This window comes from Pan paniscus, chromosome 5 (assembly GCF_029289425.2).
Source record: "Pan paniscus chromosome 5, NHGRI_mPanPan1-v2.0_pri, whole genome shotgun sequence".
Taxonomy (NCBI): Eukaryota; Metazoa; Chordata; class Mammalia; order Primates; family Hominidae; genus Pan; species Pan paniscus.
Window position 1 is genome coordinate 126,785,885 of NC_073254.2, and position 24,532 is coordinate 126,810,416.

General features: G+C 44.2%; 1 long non-coding RNA gene across 1 annotated transcript in view; it reads right to left on the reverse strand.

Moving 5' to 3' along the window:
* The window catches only part of LOC130541606 (uncharacterized), a 41,308-nt gene extending 19,932 nt beyond the window's left edge, over nucleotides 1-21,376 (reverse strand). Inside the window, exon 1 of the long non-coding RNA XR_008955689.2 lies at nucleotides 21,064-21,376. This is a non-coding gene — a long non-coding RNA (uncharacterized LOC130541606). The remainder of the gene's footprint in view (nucleotides 1-21,063) is intronic.
* Nucleotides 21,377-24,532: the final 3,156 nt, after the last annotated feature.

Below are 24,532 nucleotides of genomic sequence, written 5' to 3' on the forward strand. Positions count from 1 at the left end.
CAGGGAAAAAGAGGTGATGCTTCAACTTGAGTATGTTTGGGTCACAGCTTGTGAAAAGAATTGCCATTAAAATGATTTCAAAATCAGTGTCTGTCTCCAGAAAGCGCTATTCCTTTTTCAAAGATGCACACGTACTCCCAACTCCAGTTGTCCTTCACTTTCAGTGGTGGCCTCTGTGTGTGTGCTCTGGCTCTGGAGAACAATGCCTACCCAGCACTATTTTCTCCATGCTCAGGGCTGTCCTTGAGTTTCTTTCATTCCAGCTGCTGTTTGCTGAGTCTGGCATGATATTTACCTTCATCTCTTTATTTCCTAGTTTACCAAACACCGTGGTTTCAAAAGAACCCCCCGCCCACCCCCATCACCACCACCAAGGATTGCTTTAGGCCAGTGTTCTCTGGATGGTTTTCTCTATGTCTCTGTCTCAGCCCATCATTTGACCTTGACTTTGTATTGTCCTGCAGTGATTTTCTCCGTGCCATTTTACCTCTGCTTCACTTTGGCTTGGGTATCCACCCTCTGCTTTCACCCATTCTCGGCACCTCTAGAGCAAGGAGGGGGTTAGTGGGCAGTGAGGGTGCCTCCGAGGTTAACAGGTGCATGGCAGTATAACTGACATCTGTTATTTATAAAAGAGATGACGTAGAACTAAACTCTCAGGACTTTCATTTGCACCTTGGATGACAAAACAAATTCTGCAGTTAACATTAAGAAAAACAAGTCAATATGTAAACAGTAAAAGTGAATTTACCAATTTTTCCCTTTGCCTTCCCAGAAACTCTTTTTTTCTTTCACTGTGGCTTGATTACTAATTCTAATCTGGAAACGAATTCTAGATTAGAATGCTAGATTAGAATTAGTAATCATCTTGACAACTAGGTAATCACAAGTGTTTGCCATTCTCATTACCCCGGAAGTATACTCATACCACACAGTGGATAGGCCAACTAGAACACAATCCAATCAGGTGTAAAAAATGTACTTTGGGCCCGGTGCAGTGGCTCACACCTGTAATCCCAGCACTTTGGGAGGCCAAGGTGGGAGGATTGCTTGAGCACAGGAGTTCCAGATTAGCCTAGGCAATACAGTGAGGCTTCATCTCTACCAAAAATTTTTAAAAATTACCTAGGTGTGGTGGCATGTGCCTGTGGTGGCATGTGCCTGTGGTCCCAGCTACTCAGGAGGCTAAGGCAGGAGGCTCGCTTGAGCTTGAGAGATTGAGACTGCAGTGAACTGTAGTAGCACCACTGCACTCCAGTCTGGGTGACAGAGTAAGACATTGCCTCAAACAAAACAAAACAAAACAAAAGGTACTTAGCAAACTGGTTTCACAATGCAACAGGATGGCTTAGTCACATTAGAAGTTACTGCCATCTGAATATTTCCAACAAAAATCTTCTCATAATTTTTAATTCATCAAATTCAGTGTTCCCTCTTTAATTTTGTTTTGTTATTATTGTTTTGGATTTTGTTGCTCCTTTTGTTAGAGTCCTCAATATTTTCTGGGTGGTCCTGTGACTGGATTGACTTTATCATTGGCACTATGTGTATTATTGTCTATCACCTAAAATACTTACAAATGGTCTCAAACACACCAGTTGCTGCCTAATAGAACATGCCTCATTTGAGGAATTGGAAGATTGTCTAATACTAGAGAAAGTCCCATGATACAGGCAATCAGGAATTACTAAATTCAAATCAAAGCTTCAACAGCAACTCAATGGGTTCATCATTTGCTCTTTAGCAACACAAAATAAATTAAGGCATAATTAACTGTTGCTAAGGGAGATTTACTCATAAATTATCAAGATATGTAACTCCAGAATCTCCCTAATATCAGAGGCCCATGTTAGGAAACTGTATAGAAACACAGACTTGAAGGTACCCAACCAGTATCAGTTCTAAAATCTCATTGCTACTACCTAAGACAAACTACCTTTTTCCTTATAGGTACAACTTAATTTGGTTAAATCAGGCTAAAGCGAAGGACTTGACACTCCTTGATCAAGGGAAGAGTTTTCTTGTTTTCTCTTTCTCCTGCTAGATATGACGAGGTATGCACATGTATACTTGACACTTGAAGGGAACTGACCTTAAGGTGAAACCTTTGACAAGAAGAGCAGAAGAGGGAAGGAAAGACATGGGTCCGTGTTGGCATCATTGAGCTTCTGAATCAACCAGCTCCGGATTTGTTCAGCCAGCCAAGTGTGCAACTCAACACTCTGTTTAGCTATTCAAGGTGCAACTTAAAAGTCCTGAGTTTAGTCCTAAAATTTCAGTTTTGTGAAATAACAAATCTCCTCATGTTTAAGTCAGTTTGATAAGTTGTTATGATTGTGATGATTGTTGTTGTTACTTGCCACAGAAAGCATCAAAAGTGCCACAGGGACTTATTAGTTCCTGACCCATGTAACTAAGGGCCCCCATCAAGAATGTGTGCATCATTGTGGGGGTAAATCCTGCCAACTTTTTCTTCATTCCACTCAACCCAATTCTTGATAAGGGGCTATCTATGCTTTGGGTTAGCTTTACTCTAGCTCTTTTTTGCCTCATTTTCTCTAGCTCCCAGAAATCTATTCTCTATCTAAATATACCTTTCCTTTAAGTAGAATTGAAGCTAAAGTCAAATCAACCTAATACTTTCAAAATATTATGGAGCCCGTCTCAGGGTGGCCTGAAAGAGGACTGTCAGATCCTTCCGTAGGAAAAGTATACTCTAGACTTGTTTTCTGGAGTCAGCAAGATTCTGAGAAGAAACCCGTGGAATTTTTTCAGTGTCGGCACTGCCTCTGAATATCTGTACCCTCATCTCAGGCCCTATTATCCTTGCAGAAATTCTTGGTCCGTATATTACCTTGTGTCTTGTCAGTGAGTTGGGTGGGGCTGGGTTTTGGGTCAGAGACATCTAAATGGCTGAAATAATTCTACTGGGAGTTTGCTGAGGTTACTGTTTTTGATCAAACCGGAAGATTTTCCTGCCAATATTTCTTTTCTTTCTTTCTTTTTTTTTTTTTTTTTTTTTTTTTTGAGACAGCATCTCACTCATCACCCAGGCTGGAGGGCAGTGGTACGATCACGGCTCACTACAGCCTTGACCCCCTGGGCTCAAGTGATCCTCCTGCCTCAGTCTCCTGAGTAGGTGGGACTACAAGTACACACCACCATGCCTGGCTAATTTTTTAATTTTTTTGTAGAGACTGGGTCTTGCTATGTTGCGCAGGCTGGTCCCGAACTTCTGGGCTCAAGTAATCCTTCCATCTTGGCTTCCCAAAGTGCTGAGATTATAGGTGTGAGCCACTGTGCCTGGCTTTCCAGTCAATATTTCTTCAAATACTTTTTCTACTTCATTCTGTTTCTCCTCTCTTTCTGGAGCTCCAAATATACATATGTTAGACTGCTTGATATTATCCCACAGGATTTTTAGGCCCTATTCTTCTTTTTATTCTAATCTTTTTTTCTCTCTGATTAAATAATATCCATTGACTTGTCTTCAAGTTCACTGATGATTTCTTATTTATTTATTAATTTTTTTTAAATGTTTCTTTTTGAGACAGAGTCTTGCTCTGTCACCCAGGCTGGAGTGCAGTGGCGTGATCTCGGCACATGCAACTTCTGCCTACTTGGCTCCAGCAATTCTCCTGCCTCGGCCTCCTGAGTAGCTGGGATTACAGGTGCCCACCATCACGCCAGGCCAATTTTTGTATTTCTAGTAGAGATGGGGTTTCACCATGTTGGCCAGCCTGGTCTTGAACTCCTGACCTCAAGTGACCTGCCTACCTCGGCCTCCCAAAGTGCTGGAATTACAGGCGTGAGCCACCGCATCCAGCCTCACTGATTTTTTATGTTGTGTTCATTATGCTGTTAATTCCAAACTAATGCATTTTCAATGTCAGATATTGTATCTTTCAGTTTCAGGATTTCCATTTGGTTCTTTTTTAAAGTTTCCATAGCTCTCTTAAAATTTTCCGTCTCTTCAGCTACTACAGATATATTTTCCTATAGACTCTTTACCTTATTATAGTTATTAAGTCTTTTGTAATTCTAACATCTGGGTCACTTGTGAGTCTATGTTTATCACCTGTTGTTTCTCTTCACTGTAGGTTACATTTTCCTGATTCTTTGCACAATTAGTAATTTTTAAAAATTGTATGCTGAGCATTTTGGATGATATTAAAAAGACTTTGGAGTCTACTATCTTCCTTAGAAGAAATTTGACATTTGTTCTATCAAGCAGTTAAATTACTAGCATAGTTTCTTGATCCTATGGAGCAATGCCATTCAATAGAACTTCCATGATGATAGAAATATTCTGTAGTCTGTGCAGTCCAGTATCATAGCCATTAACTACATGTGTCTGTGAACATTTGAAATGTGGCTAGTGTGTCTGAGGAACTACATTTTAAATTTTACTTAGTTTTAATTAAATTTGAAATGCCATGTGTGCCTAGAAGTTACTATATTGCATAATGTGGCTATGAAGAGTTGGTTTTAGGCTTTGTCAGGGTGGGCCTATTTTGGTTTTGCCTTTATTCCTAGGACATAGGCTTTAGTCCTGGGGAGTAATCATTACTCCTTCTGTAGTCTCAGTAGAAAGCTTTAGGTGTTCTCCAGAGTCCTCTAACTTGGTGAGAACTAAACCCTAAGCACCATCTGCTCAACACAAGACAACACCTTTTTAGCCTTCCAGCTGTTATTTCTCCCTCAGCTCCTTGAACCTCACCCAGATGCACAGTTTAGGAATCAGAAAAGTTTGTACACAGATTTGGGAGCTCCCCATCTGAGACTCCCTCCTTTGCGAGATTCCCTCCTTCCCAATCTCCTGCTACTGTGGAAGCCCCAAATTCTAACCTCTAACTTTTTAACTCAGTAGAACTGCCACTTTCTGCTGAGCTCTACCTCTGTCCACTGCAGGAAATGGATAGAGCTGCCAAAGGAAAACCTGATAAATGTGTATCTCACCATATGTGATTTCCTTTTTTCAAGGGTCATGTCTTCAGTTTTTGTCTGCAGAACCAAACCATGTTGGCCAGTTTCAAGAACCTTCAAACAGGTTTTGTTGTTATCATTGTGTTTTGGGTCCAGAATTTACCATTGTCTTTGGCAGAAGGGTTAGTTAGATATAATTTACTTGGCCATTACTAGAAGTTGAAACTTATCTGAATGGCCAAAATTAGGCACTGAAATACTGAGTTTGATGGGAAAACTTGGCTACACTCTCCTCCTAGCATACACTGCCATGTCTATTTGCATCAGAAGGGGCTCAGTATTTGCTGAACAAATCCTGAAAGCTGAAAACTTTCTTGAAGGAGTCATACTTTGAAGGATTATCAGTTATTAATAATTTAGAATGGAGAATCCTTTCCTGAAAGTGGGTTTTAATATGGGTTAATGAGAAAGAACAGGAGCTTCTTGGGTGTATCTGTCTTCTTCTCACAAGTGGCAAAAAATCTGCCATGACTTTGCCTTAAATGAAAAGATAATTTATCAACCAGCTTAGGTTAAAAATTCCACAGTAAGACTGGCTCCAGGCATAGATGGATTTAGGGCTCATATATAGTGTTATTAGAACACAGGTTTTTTGCTTTTTTGTTCTCAGCTTTCAGATCTGCCAATTGCGTTGTTACAATTAATCCCAGCTTCCTGTAGCCACAAGAGGATGGTAGCAGCTTCAGCCACACACCTTCTCTGGTGTACATTATAGAGGGAAAAGTGAGACCCTCTTTCCTGGAAGTACCTGGAAAGAGCTCACTGCCTCTCACAGGTTCCACCTGGGTCATGTTCCCATCCCTGAATTGGTCATGTGGTCACAAAATAGGATAAAATGATTGGCCCAGGTGTGACTCACATGCTCCACCCCACAGTCCAAGAAGTGTCATTTCATCAGATCCCCAAGGACTGAGAGGAGAGTGGGAGAAGTTCTCCTGATAAATATCTTGGTTCTTTGTTAGAGATATCCTGGGGCAGAAACAACAGAAGCTCACTAAAATGGGTACTGGAGGAGAATGGAACGAAGACACGTAGTGGGGGTTAAAAGCTTACACACTGGAGAGGCAGAGAACCTAAAAGAGAAATGCTGACTCTTTCCATTTTGCCCCTTGGCTCCGGGCTGCTGGAAGCAGGTGCTGTGTGATATCACTGCTTCGTGGTTAGCATGCTTGGGGACCTGCAATGAGTGAAATCCATGAAATTTACACACTGCAGCGGTATCTTTAAAAGGTATCAGGTGGAGAATAGCTTTTAATGTGGAATCCAGGCCCCAATTAGAGGCTTATTCCATTGCTAAATTTGGTTTGGGTTCAATGCCCACTGACCTCTTGTCCCTAGAGCATTTCAACACCGTAATGAATACGCAGGAACAAATCCTCCTTTCCCCTGCCCTTTCTAATGGTACATAATCTCTATACCATTAGAAATCTGAATTATTTTTCCAGATAAAATTGCCAGGCCCTCCTCTCAATCCTTTCCATTAGTGAGGAAGCAATCCAAGGAAAAAAGAAGCCAGTGCCAAGTGCAGCCATGCCCTGAATGTTCACTCGGCTTAGGCAGCATCTGACCAGCATCCCCCACGGCTACAAACCAACTAACAGCTTTTAGGGTAGGGAGAATTGCCTTTTCTCTCTCCTTCCGGAACACCAGGGAAAACATAGAGGACCCTAGAGACCAGTGGAAAATACCTTGGGAATCCCTAATTCACTCAATCCTCATTGGTTGCTCCTAAGCACCTTCTACTGTGAAGTTTTGAGTAGCCTAAAGAAGGACTTCCCCTCATGACTAGGAGGACTCTCCCTGATTTTTAAACAATGTCTGCACTGTTTAGGGACTTATATTTTTCTCCAGTAAACAGGCTTCACTTTTGCCACAAAAAATGAACATGGGTATGCAAAATTTAAGTATTCCCATCAAGCTTTTCTACCTTAGATAGTCTCTAGCTGACCAGTGACTAACTGGGAAGTCGCTGCTCACAGGATCTCAGGCTTTTTCTGTCACTACGAATAAATAATAATAAAATAGAAATACATTTTTAGCCAATTTCAAAATGCAACAGGGCAGGTGCCTCCTGGAATGAAGAATTCCTGCAGCTCCCTTCATACTGGTATTCCGCATGTGATAAACCTCCAGTCCTTTCAGGAAATTATTCTGATCCTTGCTTGTTTCATGAAACAACCAGCTCCCTTCCCTGAGTTTCACCTTCCTGAGGAGCTGGTCTCTGGAAGGGCCAACTGTTCTGTGTCCTGCACTGGGGAACTTCGGGTAGGTTCCCACTCCCACTACCCACCTGGCTTCTTCACTTTCTCTGCCCTCCTACCGCCCTGAGGACACCTGCTGCTCACTGCATTCCCAGCTTTGTTTGTTTCCCCCATAAGATTACTGGACAGGTGCTGTAATCTTTGGTTTGCTGGGCAGTTGCCTCAGTGCAGTTGCTGTGACCTGCACTCTTGAAGAAGCAGACTTCTTCATTATTCATGATGGCCTGGAGGTCCAGTTACCAGCAGCGTCCACCGCAGAGGCCAGACTGAAACTTGTTTAGCCAGTTTCCTTCTTTCCCTAGGCTGTTCCAAAACTGACACACACAGACTAACAAAAACTCTGAGAGTTTCTGTGTTCCCAGGAATTAATCCCACCAGAACAAGCCTTGGTCTGTTGCTAAACTCTGATTCTCATTTCCTCCCCACCTCCCTTTGCTACAAAGCTATGGACCATCAAGTTTTAAAGCAGTGTTGAGCTGTTGATTAAAACAGCATGTTATCTTCGGAATGTCAGACAACATATGACAATAAAGTAGGCGTAAAATATCAGGAAAACAAATGTGCCCCTGCGTCTGCACTGGATGCAAATGCACAAATGGCTGAACTTTAAAAGCTTCCATGTTCCTAAGAAGTCTTAGAGCATTAGAATTGATGATGGTGATTAGGTTGCTTTTCAGAGCAGCAAAATCTGTATAACTGAATCCTCATGGGTTTAGCCATTCTCAGCCCAGGCATATAAACTTGGCCCGCTGTGAGTCTGCTTGTGTATACACACATGCAGTATTTAACCATGAGCGCAGTGGGCCCCAAATTAAAACCATATTTTGTTAGCATCACATGTTCCAGCCTTGACTGTATTTATCAAAGGGGACGCTGCTGGACTTATTGAAAGAAATGAACTTTGCCAGGGTCTGGCAGACTCAACCCCAGTAGGGAGTTGTTATTTTTACCCTCTGTGCCCAGCAGTGCTGTTGCTGTTGGCTCAAGGCTGTTTGCTCACTATGGACACAGTTTGCTACGTACGGATCCCTCTCCGCTGGTCCAGTGTGCCTGCCTCCCAGCAGCCTGCACCTCATGGGATGTCATCAGCTCCACCTCCATGTATTCTTCAAAACCTTGTTTACGTTCCCTTCTTTTCTGTGAAGTCTTTGCTACCTAAACCCAAGGTCATTTCTTCTTCCTCTGATCTCGCCAGCCTGGGTCCAAGAACAGCTGGTAGAAATGCAGATTCTCAGGCTCCACCCCAGACATCCTAAATCTGCATGTTAGCAAGATCCGTGGGGGCATTCAAGGGCACATGGAAGTGTGGGAGGTGCTGCTCTGCCTCCACTTACCATCTCTACTGGGGTCTCTCAGTGGGAGTCCTGCTACCCCAACAGGGGCATTGGAAATGTAGAGAGGATGTTTTTGACTGTCACAATGTTGAGTGCTGGCGGGGAGGACTACCAGCATCCATCAGTGGGGTCGATGCTGGACAGCCTGCGATGTACGGTACACTCTCATATAGGGAAGAACTGGTTCATATGTCACACAACCTTCTAAAGAGCTGCCAGGCAGTCTGGTGGGTGAAAAAATCTATTTTTAATTATTTGAGCCTGGAACCTAATTCCTGTTTACACACAGAGTTTTTTGTTTGTTTGTTTGTTTTTGAGACGGAGTCTGCTCTGTCACCCAGGCTGGAGTGCAGTGGCATGATCTTGGCTCACTGCAACCTCCGCCTCCCCAGTTCAAACAATTCGCCTGCCTCAACCTCCCTAGTAGCTGGGATCACAGGCACCCGCCACCACACCCAGCTAATTTTTATATTTTTAGTAGAGATGGAGTTTCACCATGTTGGTCACCAGGCTGGTCTTAAACTCCTGACCTTAAGTGATCCACCCGTCTCGGCCTCCCAAAGTGCTGGGATTACAGGCATGAGCCACCACACCCAGCCCCCTTTTTATACCCAAAGTATTGTTTGCACAGTTTTAATACACACCACATTTCTAGGAACTCAACTTTTGTGAAAATTCAGGGAAAAGCGTTCTTTGCTTCGTTCAGAACCTTACCTTTAGTCACTGCTTTGGAAACACACATTATCCACAGTCACGCTGCTCCCAGTGCAATCTCTGGGACAATATATCTCTATTAGTTTGCATTTGTAGCTATCCCAGTCATAGCAGTTTTGTATCTGACTACTTCATTGTGGTTTTTGGTGTAAATGTGCCTGAACATTTATATGTTGAAACACTTTTTTTTTTTGAGAAGGAGTCTTGCTCTTGTTGCCCAGACTGGAACGCAACGGTGCGATCTCGGCTCACTGCAACCTCTGCCTCCTGGGTTCAAGCGATTCTCCTGCCTCAACCTCCTGAGTAGCTGGGATTACAGGGATGTGCCACCACGCCTGGCTAATTTTGTATTTTTAGTAGAGATGGGGTTTCTCCATGTTGGTCAGGCTGGTCTCGAACTCCCGACCTCAGACTTTTTTTGTTATAAATTGCTTTTATTTTATTTCTTCTTTATATCAGAGTTAAGGAATTTATTACACTGATTTTGAGTGAGTTATATCGTTCATATGTAAGTTAACTATATTATTCATGAATTCCAGTTCAGAAAAACTGAGACCATTTGAAATTATTTGTTATAAAAAGGGTTTTGAGCCAGGTGCAGTGTTTCACACCTGTAATCCCAGTACTTTGGGAGGCTCAGGTGGGTGGATCACCTGAAGTCAGGAGTTCGAGACCAGCCTGACCAACACGGTGAAACCCCGTCCCTATTAAAAATACAAAAATTAGCCAGATGTGGTGGTGGGTACCTGTAATCCCAGCTACTCAGGAGGCTGAGGCTGGAGAATTGCCTGAACCTGGGAGGCAGAGGTTGCAGTGAGCTGAGATCATGCCATTGCACTCCAGCCTGGGGGACAGAGCGAGACTCTGTCTCAAAAAATAATAATAATAAAAATAAAAAGGGTTTTATAGGTTGGGAAAGTTGCTTGTGTGTATATCCTTCAAATGGCTCTTATTACATATTGTCTTGTAATCTTGAATATATTTTTAAGAGACCATGAATCATCTGCCTACTAGATTATAAGTATCCTTAGGGGCTGGGAGCAGTGGCTCATGCCTGTAATCTCAGCACTTTGGGAGATCGAGGCGGGTGGATCATTTGAGCCCAGGAATTTGAGACAAGCCTGGGCAACATAGCAAGACCCTGCCTCTAACACACACACACACACATACACACAAGTATCCTTAGGGTGGGACTGAGTTTTATAAACTTGGTATTCTACTCACCACTTAGTTCAGTGTAATGCATATTATCTTAGTCTGTTTGGACTGCTATAGCAAAATACCACTGACTGAGCGGCTTAAACAACAAACATTTATTTCTCACCATTCTGGAAGCTGAGAAGCCTAAGGGGGTGCCAGTAGATTCATTGTCTGGTGAGGGCCCTCTTCCTGGTGTGCAGATAACTGCCTTCTTGCAGGGCCCTTACATGGCAGAGAGAGGGGGCTCTGGTCTCTTCTTCTTATAAGGACATGAATCCCATCCTATGGCCCCCACCTCTCATGACCTAATCTAAACCTAAGTGCCTCCCAAAGGCCCCATCTGCACATATTATCATATTGGGAATTAGGACTTCAACATATAAATCCTGGGGGAGGGCACAAACATTTAGTCCGTAGCATACATATTGAACAATAAGTAATTGATCACATGACTATGTGAATACCACTCCATCCTCTCCTCAAATGCTCTTGATAAGTTCCTACTATGTGCAAAGCACTGATAGGCTGGTGACAAAGGTCTTTAAGGAAGAGTTTGGTACTTTGTTACTCATGGGCCAGGCACAAAGCTCAACACATAAAGAATTTTGATATGGAGGCTAGAAGTAGTCCACAGGGGAAACAGAAACAAAATTCTGTGGGATTGTAGAGAAGGAAACAATTCCAACACAGATGAGTGTGGAGTGGCAAAGGCATTCATGAGTTCCTTTCCTTATATTTGTTTTTATTTATTGGATTGCCCAGTATCTTCTTTGCCCCATTGAATGTACGCTTCTTGAGAACCAGTCTCAAGTACTCAAATTTCTTCGTATTGCTGCCAAGCTCCAGTTTGTGTCAAGCAAAATCCCTTCTGTTTCTTGGAACAAATTCCATAAGCACAGTCTTTTCAACTGTATATAATAAGGTGTGTGTGTGTGTGTGTGTGTGTGTGTGTGTGTGTGTGTGTGTAGGCTAAATTGGTCTAGTAGTCAGGGGATCTGTATTTTATAGTATTTTATTTTATTTTGAGATGGTCTTGCTCTGTTGCCCAGGCTAGAGTACAGTGATACGAACATGGCTCAGTGCAGCCTCAATGATCTGGGCTCAAGCAGTCTTTCCACCTCAGCCTCCCAAGTAGCTGGGACTACAGGTGTGCACCACCATGCCTGGCTTTTTTTTTTTTTTTTAATAGAGATGGTGGGGTGGGGGGGGGGTCTTGCCATGTTGCTCAGGCTGGCCTGGAACTCCTAGGCTCAAGTGATCCTCCACTGTGCCCGGCCTGGATTTTAACCTGCTGTTAATTTGATGAGATCATTTCACCACACTGTGCCTCATTTTCTTCATCAGCAGAATAGAGAGGAAGGGCTAGAGTGATGGTTCCCAAACTTATCTGTTTTGGAGGGTATTTTTTAAAAATACATAGTTCACTGGGCTCTGCTCCAAACTTGTTGAAACAAACTTTGGGAATGGAGCCCAGGTAACTAGATTTTAAAGTATATCAGGTCATTCTGGTAGGTGGCCAATTTGCTTTTCAAACTTCAATGTGCCTACAAATCACCTGGGGAATCTGGTTAGGATGCAGATTTTGATTTGTCAGGTCTGAGTAGGATCTGAGAGTCTGCACTTTAACAACTCTCAGGTGATGCTGATGCTGTTGATACATGAACCACACTTTGAGTAGCCAAGAATAAAGCATTTTTAAGTCTTTCAGCTAAATATTCTCCACCTGCATCAACTGCTAGTGAGTAATGTTATACAAGATAACCCTTAAAATTGTCCATGTTTAGTGTAAGATGACCTAGCTAAGTTAAATTGTCATGATAGAGTATGGAATCATTATTTGTTTATTTATTTATTTTAGAGATGGGGTCTCACTATGTTGCCCAGACTGGTCTCAAACTTTTGGGCTGAAGCGATCCTCCTGCCTCGGGCTCCCAAAGTGTTGGGATTACAGGTGTGAGCCACCACACCCAGCCCATTTTCTTCATTTACAAATTGTAAGTGATATTTGCACAACCATAAAAAAGAATGAAATTATGTCCTTTACAGCAACATGGATACAGCTGGAGTCCATCATCCTAAGCAAATGAATGCAGGAATAGAAAACCAAATACTGATGTCCTCACTTGTAAGTGGGAGCTAAACGTTGCGTTCTCATGGACACAAAGATGGCAACAATAGACACCGAGGACTACTAGTGGGAGAAGGAAGGGAGGCCACAAGGGTTAAAAAACTAACCATTGGGTACTATGCTCACTACCTGGGTGATGGGATCAATCATACCCTAAACCTCAGCATCACATAATATACCCATGTCTGTTACCAAAATGCCAGAGGTTCAGTCTAGGTCCTGCTGCTTGCCACACAAAAAGCCAATCGCTGAGACAAAGCGTATTGCCAGGGAAGAAGGCTTTAATTGGGTGCTACAGCCCAGGAGATGGGAGATCAGTCTCAAATCCATTTCCCAGACTGACTAAAATGAAGAGTTTATATAGCAGGGAAGAAATGAAGCCATGTGTGGGAAAATAGGAGCTCAAGAGGGGTAAGGAAGAGGAGTTGGTCAACAAGAAGCAGGTGGCCAGTTAGGCAGTCATGATAGGTGAGGGGCTCTGGAGTCTCACTGTCCAGATGCTATGATCTGGTAAGTTTTAGTTCCTTGCCACTATCTGGGAGGGTTGATTGTTGGTTTCCTGAGAAAGAAACTCATATAAGACAAACGTAACTTTCTCAAGTTTTAAGACTGGGAGGATCAATTTCTATGTTTATTCAAAGAAACCAAAAACATCAGTTCTATGGAACAATTGGGCTGGTTTTAGTCCTCCGCCCCTCTTTCTACTTATCAGTCCTTGATATGGTTTGGCTGTGTCCCCACCTCTCATCTTGAATTCCCACATGTTGCAGGAGGGACCCAGTGGGATATAACTGAATCATGGGGGCAAGTCTTTCCCATGCTGTTCTCATGATAGTGAATAAGCCTCACAAGATCTGATGGGTATATAAAGAGGAGTTCCCCTGCATAAGTTCTCTTTCTTTGCCTGCTGCCATCCATGTAAGACATGACTTGCTCCTCCTTGCCTTCTGCCATGATCATGAGGCCTCCCCAGCCATGTGGAACTGTAAGTCCATTAAGCCTCTTTCTTTTGCAAATTGCTCAGTCTCAGGTATGTTTTATCTGCAGTGTGAGAACAGACTAATACAGTAAATTGGTACCAATAGAGTGGGGAGCTGTTGAAAAGATACCCAAAAATATAGAAGCAACTTTGGAAAAATATGGAAGCAACTTTGACAGAGGTCGGCACAGTATGGAGAAGAAGACAGGAAAATATAGGAAAGTTTGAAACTCCCTAGAGACTTGTTGAATGGCTTTTTCCAAAATGCTGATGATATGGACAGGAAATCCAGGCTGAGGTGGTCTCAGATGGAGATAAGGAACTTGTTGGGAATTGGAGCAAAGGTGACTCTTGCTATGTTTTAGCAAAGAGACTGGTGGCATCTTGCCCCTGCCCTAGAGATTTGTGGAACTTTAAACTTGAGAGAGATGATTTAGGGCACCTGGTGGAAGAAATTTCTAGGCAGCAAAGCTTTCAAGAGGTGACTTGGGTAGCATTAAAGGCATTCAGTTTTATAAGGGAAGCACAGCATAAAAGTTTGGAAAATTTGCAGCCTAACAATGCGATAGAAAAGATAATTCCATTTTGTGAGAAGAAATTCAAGCCAGCTGCAGAAATTTGCATAAGTAACAAGGAGCCGAATGTTAATCCCCAAGGCAATGGGAAAAATGTCTCCAGGACATGTTAGAGACCTTTGCAGCAGCCCCTCCCATCACAGGCCTGGAGGTTTATGAGGAAAAAACGGTTTCATGGTCTGGGCCCAGGGTCCTTCTGCTGTGTGCATTCTAGGGACTTGGTGCCTGTGTCCCAGCTGCTCCAGCCATGACTAAAAGGGGCCAATGTACAGCTCGGGCCATGGCTTCAGAGGGTGCAAGCCCCAAGCCTTGGCAACTTCCATGTGGCATTGAGTCTGCAAGTGCACAGAAGTCAAGAACAGAGGTTTGGGAACTTCTGCCTAGATTTCAGGAAATGTATGGAAATGTCTGGGTTCCCAGGCAGTAGTTTGCTGCAGGGGTGGGGCCCTCATGGAGAACCTCTGCTAGGGCAGTATAGAAGGGAAATGTGGGGTCAGAGTCCCCACACAGAGTCCCTACTGGGGCACTGCCTAGTGGAGCTGTGAGAAGAGGGCCACCATCCTCCAGACCCCAGAATGGTAGCTGCACTGACAGTTTGCATCGTGTGCTTGGAAAAGCTGCAGACACCCAATGCCAGCCATGAAGGCAGCCAGGAGGGAGGCTGTACCCTGCAAAGCCCCAGGGGTGGAGCTGCCCAAGACCATGGGAACCCACCACTTGCATCAGCACAACCTGGATGTGAGATGTGGAGTCAAAGGAGATCATTTTGAAACTTTAAGCTTTAACTGCCCCGCTGGATTTCAGACTTGTATGGGGCCTGTAGCCCCTTTGTTGTGGCCAATTTCTCCCATTTGGAATGGCTTTATTTACCCAATGCCTTTACCCTATTTTGTCTAGGAAGTAACTAACTTGCTTTTGATTTTACAGGCTCATAAGTGGAAGAGACTTGCCTTGTCTTGGATAAGACTTTGGACTGTGGACTTTTCAGTTAATGTTGAACTGAGTTAAGACTCTGGGGGACTGCTGGAAAGACATGATTGGTTTTGAAATGTGAGGATATGAGATTTGGGAGGGGCCAGGTGCAGAATGATATGGTTTGGCTGTGTACCCACCCAAATCTCATCTTGAATTCCCACATGTTGTGGAAGGGACCCAGTGGAAGGTAACTGAATCATGGGGTCAAGTCTTTCCTGTGCTGTTCTCATGATAGTGAATAAGCCTCATGAGATATGATGGTTTTATAAAGAGGAGTTCCCTTGCACAAACTCTCTCTTTGCCTGCTGCCATCAATGTAAGACATGACTTGCTCCTCCTTGCCTTCTGCCATGATTGTGAAGCCTCCCAGTCATGTGGAACTGTAAGTCTCTTAAACCTCTTTCTTTTGTAAATTTCCCAGTCTCAGGTATGTCTTTATCAGCAGCGAGAAAACAGATTAATTCAGTTCTCCATCATGAGGAATCTGGTCATCAATCTTTGTGGCTGCTTCATGCTGAGGAGGGGCATTGTGGGCAGCTCCATACCATGGCTGAACACCTGGCTACCCAGGAATCCAAGGTTAATCTAACACTATAATTTTCTTCTGAACCACAATCTTTCTCCCCTGCCAGTTCCCCTCCTCCCCCAAAGACAAATCACTGCAGGGCCATCTTTTCTTGATATTACACAAACATTTTATTCAAAAGTAAAAAAAAAAAAAAAAAATTTACCCCAATATAGTCTCAGGTATTTTGCTATAGCAGAACAGACAGACTCAGGCACTTTGCCTGCTCACCTCTTATCTTCAGGTGAGAGGCGTCAGGCATCTCCACCCCACAGTCCTGCTGACAGCACCCTAACATACTCACAGGCAGGAAGCAGGAACGTAGGGGTGGGTACCAGGGAAGAGAGGTGTCATGATGAGAAACACTTGTGGGGCCTGAGCTGACCTAGGCGGCCGAGGGAGGGAAAGAGCATCAGGCAGGAGAACCAAAGTGGACATGAGGAAGAGAGGAAGGTGGGCAAGCCCCTGGATGAGAAGGGGCCACCACGATGCCAGGCTCACCTCTGCCATTGAATAGCTGCTCGGTGACTCCTCACAGTCTGCAAAGCAACCTCCTTATAATCTATAGCTCACCAAGTCAGACTACCAATTTAGGACGTAAACAAGGCTGAGGAATTTTATCTTTCTTCCCGCAATCTAGGCACTCAGTCTTCCCTGCAAACTTGTGCGTCTCATGACAGCCACACTTAAGGACAGCAGCGGGCAGCTGGAGGATCATTCCCTCTGGCTGCTGCCCCAGCTGTATTTACCTCTGGGCATAGTGACTATCTAAGATCTGGAACAACCTCTAAGAACAGGGTACAACCTTGACGTCTGAGAGAACATTACAGCTGGGGAAAGCTTGCTCCAGCAACTTCCCTCTCACTGTGTTCTCTTTGACCTCTTCATCACTTTTCCTGAAAAGGGAGGGAGCTAAGGAAAAGCATACAAGTCGCTTGGGTTATTGAGGCCAGAGGAAAAGAGTTCCAGATTTAAACGATATCAGTCCAGCTATAAACCACGCGATCCGCTGAGTATCAACTGACATGCAGACACAAAAGTGAATCCTCGCTTAAACTAATGTGAGGGGAATGAAAATTATTCTGCTTTTACAGGAGCACTGCCTGGCTGAGCAGGCGGTCTGGGCCAGCCACACAGAGATTGGTAGAAGGACTCCTGTCCCTGTCGACTCACAGCCAATGGACTTGGCTCCTTTCTTAGGGCCCTCCAGGATACAGGCTCCCCATTGTGCCTTGAGAATGAAGTCCATTTGCGCTGAAGAGGGAAGAGGGAATTTTACATTTGCTTACATTAGAAGGCACTGTAGCCAATGAGAGCCAAACAACCCAAGAGTTTTGGCACTAGAAGGGACTTTAGGCCATTTAATTCACACTCATCATTTTAGACAGAGAAACTGAGAAAGAAAGACGGAAGAGATTTGTACAAATTCACTGGTAAATCCTCAGCAAAGTTGAGTCTAGAATCTAGCAGACACTCAGACCCATCCTCCTCCCTTTCCCTGCTGCCTCCATGGAAAACTTGGTGGTTTTCCTGGCTTGTTGTGGTTTTCTGAAAGCCCTTGGATTATCAGAGCTCACATTCACCCAGGCTTATTTCCTCAACTCACCAGCTGGGGCTGAATGAGGCTCAAAGACCAGTGGGAAGAGAGTGCTTGCTGAAGGGTGCATGGTGGACTGAGAGAGAGGAACTATGAATTAGATTCATGACTTTACACTACCTACTTGAGAACTTCATTTTCAAATGTGCAAGGAGAAACAGACGCTCTTACTACACCCAACTAATCATTCAGCATGTGTCAGGTCCAGTGAGGAGGTGAACAGATGCAAACAGAACTCTTGGGGCATGCTTGATTCTGCATCAGTAAGCCATGATCTCACCATAAAAAATATCAGTCACCTCCTGTGGTTGGACACAAGTAGAGACTGTAGGTCCCCACCCTGATTAGCTTGCTACCAAGTGGAGCTGTTGCAATAAATGCAAGTCTCAGCTCAGACCACATTTCATCAAATGCAGGGATCTTTGTTAGATACCAGATTATATTAATCTTTTAAAACCTTGCTAAGAGGAGAGGTCTCTCTCTCTCTCTCTCTCTCTCTCCTTGCAATCTCCGGCTCCCCTAAACAAAAAACAGCAGAAATACCCAGGCAAGAGAGAGTTGCTGTCCTAGGCTCTGTCCTTTAAAAGGTCTCTTTCTGCCCCTCCTATGCACCCTCTTTCCATAGGTGATGAATCACAGGGCTCAGGGAATGTGTCTGCACCTGTGACTCATCACCAGTGGAAAGCCCATCCCATATCCCACCTAAACCACTCTTTGGTGCCCAGGATCCCAAGGGCCCTGAACTCACTTCAGGCCTCTTCAGGGGGTCTGAGTCCTGAGGATCATCTGTCTCATGGCTGTCCTCATCCCTAGGCCACCAGGCAGCCATTTATAAAGAATGGGCTATGCAGACTGGGGTGTCTTTAATATGGGATGAGGGATGCAGCTGGGAGCAGACAGAGAACGGAGACACTGGGACAAGCAGATGGAACTCTGAGTCGAAGAATTCTATATCCAAACTTGATATTCTAGGTCCCTCTGAATATATATTTTTCAAGGCAAGAGGATAGAGTATGTTCTATATTATGGTTTCTTGGCTGGATTTATAGCTTTTAGATGTTTAAACATATGCTATGTGGGTCTCCATTTGCACTCTTGCCCCAGCCTGCAAATGTTGGAGACAAGTTTTTGAAGCAAATGCAAAGACTGGTTTCCTATGGTTAGATGGTGGGGGGCAAGGGGAGAGTGGTCTTATCCTTGGAGATGTCACACCAGTACGCTCTAGACTCCCAGCCCTACACAGATGGCATAATTATTGGGCTTGATCATTTTTATCCCTTATTCACACAAGACAATTAGTCCCATTAGATTACTCCTAACCAAACAAAAAAAAATCTGCTGGTTTGCCAAATCAACAATTACTTTTAACACTTTTGTGTGCAAATAAAGGAAACTCAGTTGTTGACACAGACTAGAGTTCACTTTTTTGTGTTATCCACTAATTAATCAACCCTAAAGAGTAAAAGCAGATTAGGATTAATTGATTTACACACATATTCCATTACTTATACTACAGTATTTAAAAATAATGACCACAAGGCCGGGTGCAGTGGCTCATGCCTATAATCCCAGCACTTTGGGAGGCTGAGGTGGGCAGATCACTTGAGATTGGGAGTTCGAGACCAGCCTGACCAACATGGAGAAACCTCGTCTCTACTGAAAATACAAAATTGGTGGGGCGTGGTGGCGCATGCCTGTAATCCCAGGTACTCAGGAGGCTGAGGCAGATGAATTGCTTGAACCCAGGAGGCAGCGGTTGCGATGAACTGAGATCGCACCATTGCACTATAGCCTGGGCCAACAAAAGCGAAACTCCATCTCAAAAAATAATAATAATAATAATAATAGTAATAATGATCACAAATACAGCATAGCAGCCAGCCTGCCAGAGTCCCCCTTTTGTTTCTAAACTGGATACACCTACGTGGGGTGGTGGCTGTGGGCAGCAGCTCTCAGGATGAGGAATCTACAAGACTCCAGAAGCCCAGAACAAAGGCTCCTCTCCCCTCCAGAAAGGGCATGCCAGCCCCTAGGATGATGTATATCACCGTTTCAGACAATCCTTCTTTAACCCAATAAACCACATCCCCCAGGCCTATGCCCCAGGTTTGGGGTTCTAAGAGACTTACTGCACAATGTTTATGTAAAATCATTCTTCTTTTCTGTGCTGGTGCTCCATATTAAGCAACTTCCCTTTATCTGCACTTATGTTACAGGACCTAATTTTCTACTTACATCCACTTAGGGGCTTTCCATGGGCAAATCTGGCCATGACCCATCACATGCTGTTTTTCCAGCTCTTTTCTGTGTTTACTTTTCATGTAAACTTGGGTTATTCCAATAATTGTTTTTCGGTAATTTGGAGAGTTACAGGAATGCAATATTGAGCCCAAGAGGCAAGATCAAAACTAAAATTTGTGACATTAAATATCCAAGAGTTCTATCCAAAATCTTCTAGAAAGTTAATGAGAACCCCAGGCAAATCAACTGGAAGAAAAATATTTACCATTTAGCACTAGACAGTTGCAGGTACAAATCTTAGTCTACAGAAATGTCGACAAGCTAATCAGTGGGTTCCATTCCCATTCACCCAGGACACACAATACCACATTCAAGAATTCCCTAATGAATATACAGTTCTTACTTTCTCTGTGACCCACCTCCCCCACACCAAGTCCCCAGATACTGGAGACAGGGAGCTTCAAGTGGAGCACCACATATTCTCCTAAATCTCTTGTATAAGTCAGAGTCCTTCCTTTATACACAAGGGCTTTAAAAACTCAAAAGCCAGGAAAATGGGCTTCTATATCTCTGTCCCCTGTTTACCATCCCTTCACTAAGACAATGAGGACAGAGTAACCTTGCTCAAAAAAGCAAGAAGTACTTTGGGAGGCCGAGGCGGGGGGATCACCTGAGGTCAGGGATTCGAGACCAGCCTGGAGAACATGGCAAAACCCTGTCTCTACTAAAAATACAAACATTAGCTGGGTGTGGTGGCACATGCCTGTAATCCCAGATACTTGGGAGGCTGAGGCAAGAGAATCACTTGAACCTGGGAGATGGAGGTTGCAGTGAGTGGAGACCATGCCACTGCACTCCAGCCTGGACAACAGAGTGAGACTCTGCCTCAAAATAAATAAATAAATAAATAAATAAATAAATAAATAAATAAATAATAAAAACAAGAAGAGAAGTAGGTGAGAGGGTTAAGAAAGAAATACAGGAAGAAAAAAACTATATAATACTTCAAAATTAATATCCAACCATAATACTAACAGTTTTGAATATATTTCCATATAGCCTGTTGATAAAAAAAATCTTTCTTTAAAATATATATATGATTACAAGCCTCCAACAGTTACATGTTCCCCACAAAGGAAGTATTAGAAAGATCCTCCTACATTTGGAAAATGAAGTGCTGGCACCACTGAGATATTTGTCTGGGAGACCTACTATTTGCATGGGCAGAGAAAACATTCACATGGAATATTCAACCACAAAAGCATCAGATCCTGGGAACAAAACTAACAATTTCCCAAACACTTCCAAAACATAGCTCTGACCTCTACTCCATCAAAAATTCTGATTTAATTTTAGGAGATTCTGCTCTATTTCTTAAATCAAATGTCCCTATCTCTCTTGCACCGTGAATGCTCTGAATCGACCAGTAAGACAAGAACAACATTAAAACCAACAGTGAGGGCAGTTTCAGCATCATCTTGCTCTCCTCCAAGACTTCCCCTGGTTACCTTGCTCCTTTCTCCCTGCCAGACCTTGAGTTCTCTTTTCCAAAACATGGCTTGAGCACCTCCTTGAAGAAGTCTTCCTCATGTCTCTTATCTTGTTCTAATCATCCCATGGCTAGCGTAAGTAGCACAGATCCCATCTGCATTCCAGCTATATGTGTTCCTGTTGTTTCTTCCTGTCTTCTCATTAGCCTATAAGCTCTATTGTACAAGGTCTACACACTCACATCCACTGTAGTACACATAACCATGTTGCACAATATTCTGCATACAGAGGGAACTTAATAATTTTTGCAGTTTGACTTTTGGGTCTCTATTCTGGCTCCTGGGTAATCATTTATCAGCAAACAAATTAGTTATCAGTGAAACAGCCATGGTTTCCAGAGTTAATCATTTGTATTTCCACTGCTGGAAAAAACAACACATACCACTTTCCTTGCAGAGAGGCATGCGGTCAGAACGTCACTGGCAGATCTCGCCTGAGAGTTTTGACGCTGGTAACTCTGCCCTGGAAAGGTGAATCAACTTTTATTTTGATTCATGTGTTTTTCCAGGTTCCTTTAGCCTAAATGCATAAAAGTCAGAGAAAGTCATCACCATAATACTGATAACAACAATGACAAAGATATACACATACAGTCACTGGCTGAACACCCACCAGCAAGATTGCTGGAAACCAAGCCGCACCACACCTGCCGGAGCATCCAGGACCATCTACTCAGTGCAGGCTCAGCAGCCATGCCTACCTTTGTCCATCCCAGGTATGGCTCCCCCAGGTGCCAGGGCTACTTCTCTCTCTTCTAGAGGCTGCTCTTCTTGCTGGCACGCAGCACCTGCCTCCCAGCTCTAAGCCTGTGGGGCAGCCAGGAGAGTCTTGCCTCTGGCCTCCATTGGTCCCATACTTCCTGCTGAGTGGCTTTGCACGGCAGCCCAGCCCTGGGGAACTTTTCAAGAGAGAGGGCTTCTTTCCCTCCCTAACTCCCTTACCCTCACCCAACCCCACTCCATACTGGCCCTTTACCATCGCCAGTTGTTGCCTTGCCAGGTACTGTGGAACACCTACATCTCTCCCTATCACAGGGCTTGGACACACAGGCGTTGGAGTCAGATACGCTGTGTTTCAATTTTCAACCCCCTACACCAATTGCTTCTCTTTTCTGAACCTCAATTTTGTCATCCACAAAATAGAGATAGTATAATAATACCTGCCTTATGGTGGTGTTGTTAGAATTAAGCAGTAATGTCACTCGTAATGATAACAGCTGTACTGACCAAGGGACTTGTACGTGCTGGGTGCCATGCAGTGTTTTGTACCTCTTCTTGGAGCCCAGCATGGCGTCTAGCCCAGAACAAGTAGTCAGCAGCTTCCTTCCCCCTCTTCTTCTTTCTTTTCTCCTCCCTCCTTCATTCCCTAAATCAAATAGGACCTGGGGGTGCAGCATCTGGTCCCTTATGGGGGCTTTTTCCTCTCTGCAGCATCTTCCCTTCTTCTACAGGCCATCTGAGAGAACCCAGACCCCTACCCCCAGACTCTCCACCCACTAGAAACAGGAGCCTTTTCTCTCTCCTGCCCAAGTCCTCCACCTAACAGGGTAGCTCCATTTCTGTTTCCAGCCAGGTTTCCAAGCTCCATCCCCATGCTGGGGCTCTGCACCTGGTGTTCTGTTGCTCCAGGGAACACAGATGGCCAATAGCTAGAGATAAGGCCAGTTCTGTGTCCTCCTGGACCACAGAATGTGCCCCTAAGAGCCCTTTCCTTCCACTTCAGCACACAGGCAGGCCATTTGCGCCAGAAATGCTGCAAAACACTGACTGGACACAGATAATCAATGCTTAAGCATAATGGTCTCCAACGGAGCAGGAGAAGGTCAGGAACCAGCAGGGCATAGCCATCCCCCTATCCTGGGGGAGGCAGTCAAGAGGAAGGGCCCCTGGGGAAAGAGGGAGCTGCACCTCGCATCAGGGGAGGGAGTGAGTGGAACACCAAGATTTACTGGACTTCAGGGGCCATCCTATTGTGGGCTAGCCTCTGAAGAACCTTTAGTAGATTTTGCCGCACTTGGCCCTGGCTCTGGTGCACATGCCTCCATTGCCTCAGCAAAGCTGCTGAGCTCTCCCTCTCCCTCTGTTCCATTCTTGCTTACATAAGGCCCTGAACAGCATCTCTTTGTATTTATTCATATGCACCAAATCTCATCCACAACACACTTCAATAGTCATAGACACTTTAAATCCGACTGTTAAAATCCATTTCCTTGCTTCTATGCCATTCCATTACTTCCACTCTCTCCCAGTTGTTCTCAAAGGAAACCATGCATCAAACATTTGAGGCTCCCTCATCAGTTCTTACTCCAAGTCTCCAGGGCCATGTGACTGTCTATGTTCTAATTTCCTATGGGGTCAATATACAATTCAAACACTTCATCAACAGACCACAGCAACTGTGGCCTCCACTTTCTACCTTCTTGTCCTGGGCAGGGCTAGGCCTGGTCACTTTCAGGACACTGAGACTCTTTCCTGCCGTCCACATCAAAAAAAGGGACCACTTGCAGCAGAGGCAAAGACTTCAAGAATGTGCCCTGATGGGCAGTACTTACCTCCCTCTGTCCAGGAGGACAGGAACAGCAGAAACTCTCACTACCTAACAAGAGGAGAAACAAGGTTGAATGTCTCCAGAAGTTGTGAAGTCAGAGAAATCATACGAATAAACAGACACTAAGCTCTGGTGCAGTCTAAGTGATTGATGTTCACTGTATCTTTACAATAATCCTGGGGGTTAAGTACTGTTACTCTCCACTTCCAAAGTAGACAAGTAAATAGTAGACAAGGAAATGGAGGCTCACCATGGCTCTATAACTGTCCCATGGTCACACAGGCCAAAGCACAGAGGAAAATGACGGATGCATCCCTCCCCTTTTGCTTTAGGAAGGGTGGTCCCCAGGGCCTGGTCTGGAAGACAGAAAAAAAATTAAAAAGAGCTGGACTACTCAGCATAATAAAATGATGGAGGGTTGCCAAATTGGCCCTAGCACTTGAAGAAAGAGGATGGTTATTGAAGAGAGAAGGGGCTTTCCAGAGAAAAAGGAAGGAGGTTTTGGTACTTAAAACAACCTGTTAGAAATTTGTAAGAGTTTGTCTAGTGTGACTTGGCATGTTTTTGTGCTGCATTAGGTAGAACTGTAATTTTCTTCTGCTACCCCAAATCTTCAGTGAAAGTCAGCCAAATGTGCCAGCACTACCCACCATAACATTTGTGAACAGATGTAGGTGTTGCTTGGAGAACAAAAGGAGGGAGCAAAGTCCGGCACGGAGGAAGCAGTGTGGAGAGAGGACAGTGGCTTTGATGGGCAAACACTGGGCCCAAGACCACACTGGGCAACCGAGAATTGGGTCTGAGCAGGAATGGGAGGGAAAGGCAGGCTCTGCAAATGCGAAGGCCCTGGGGAATCTTTGAAAATGCTGAGGGGAAATG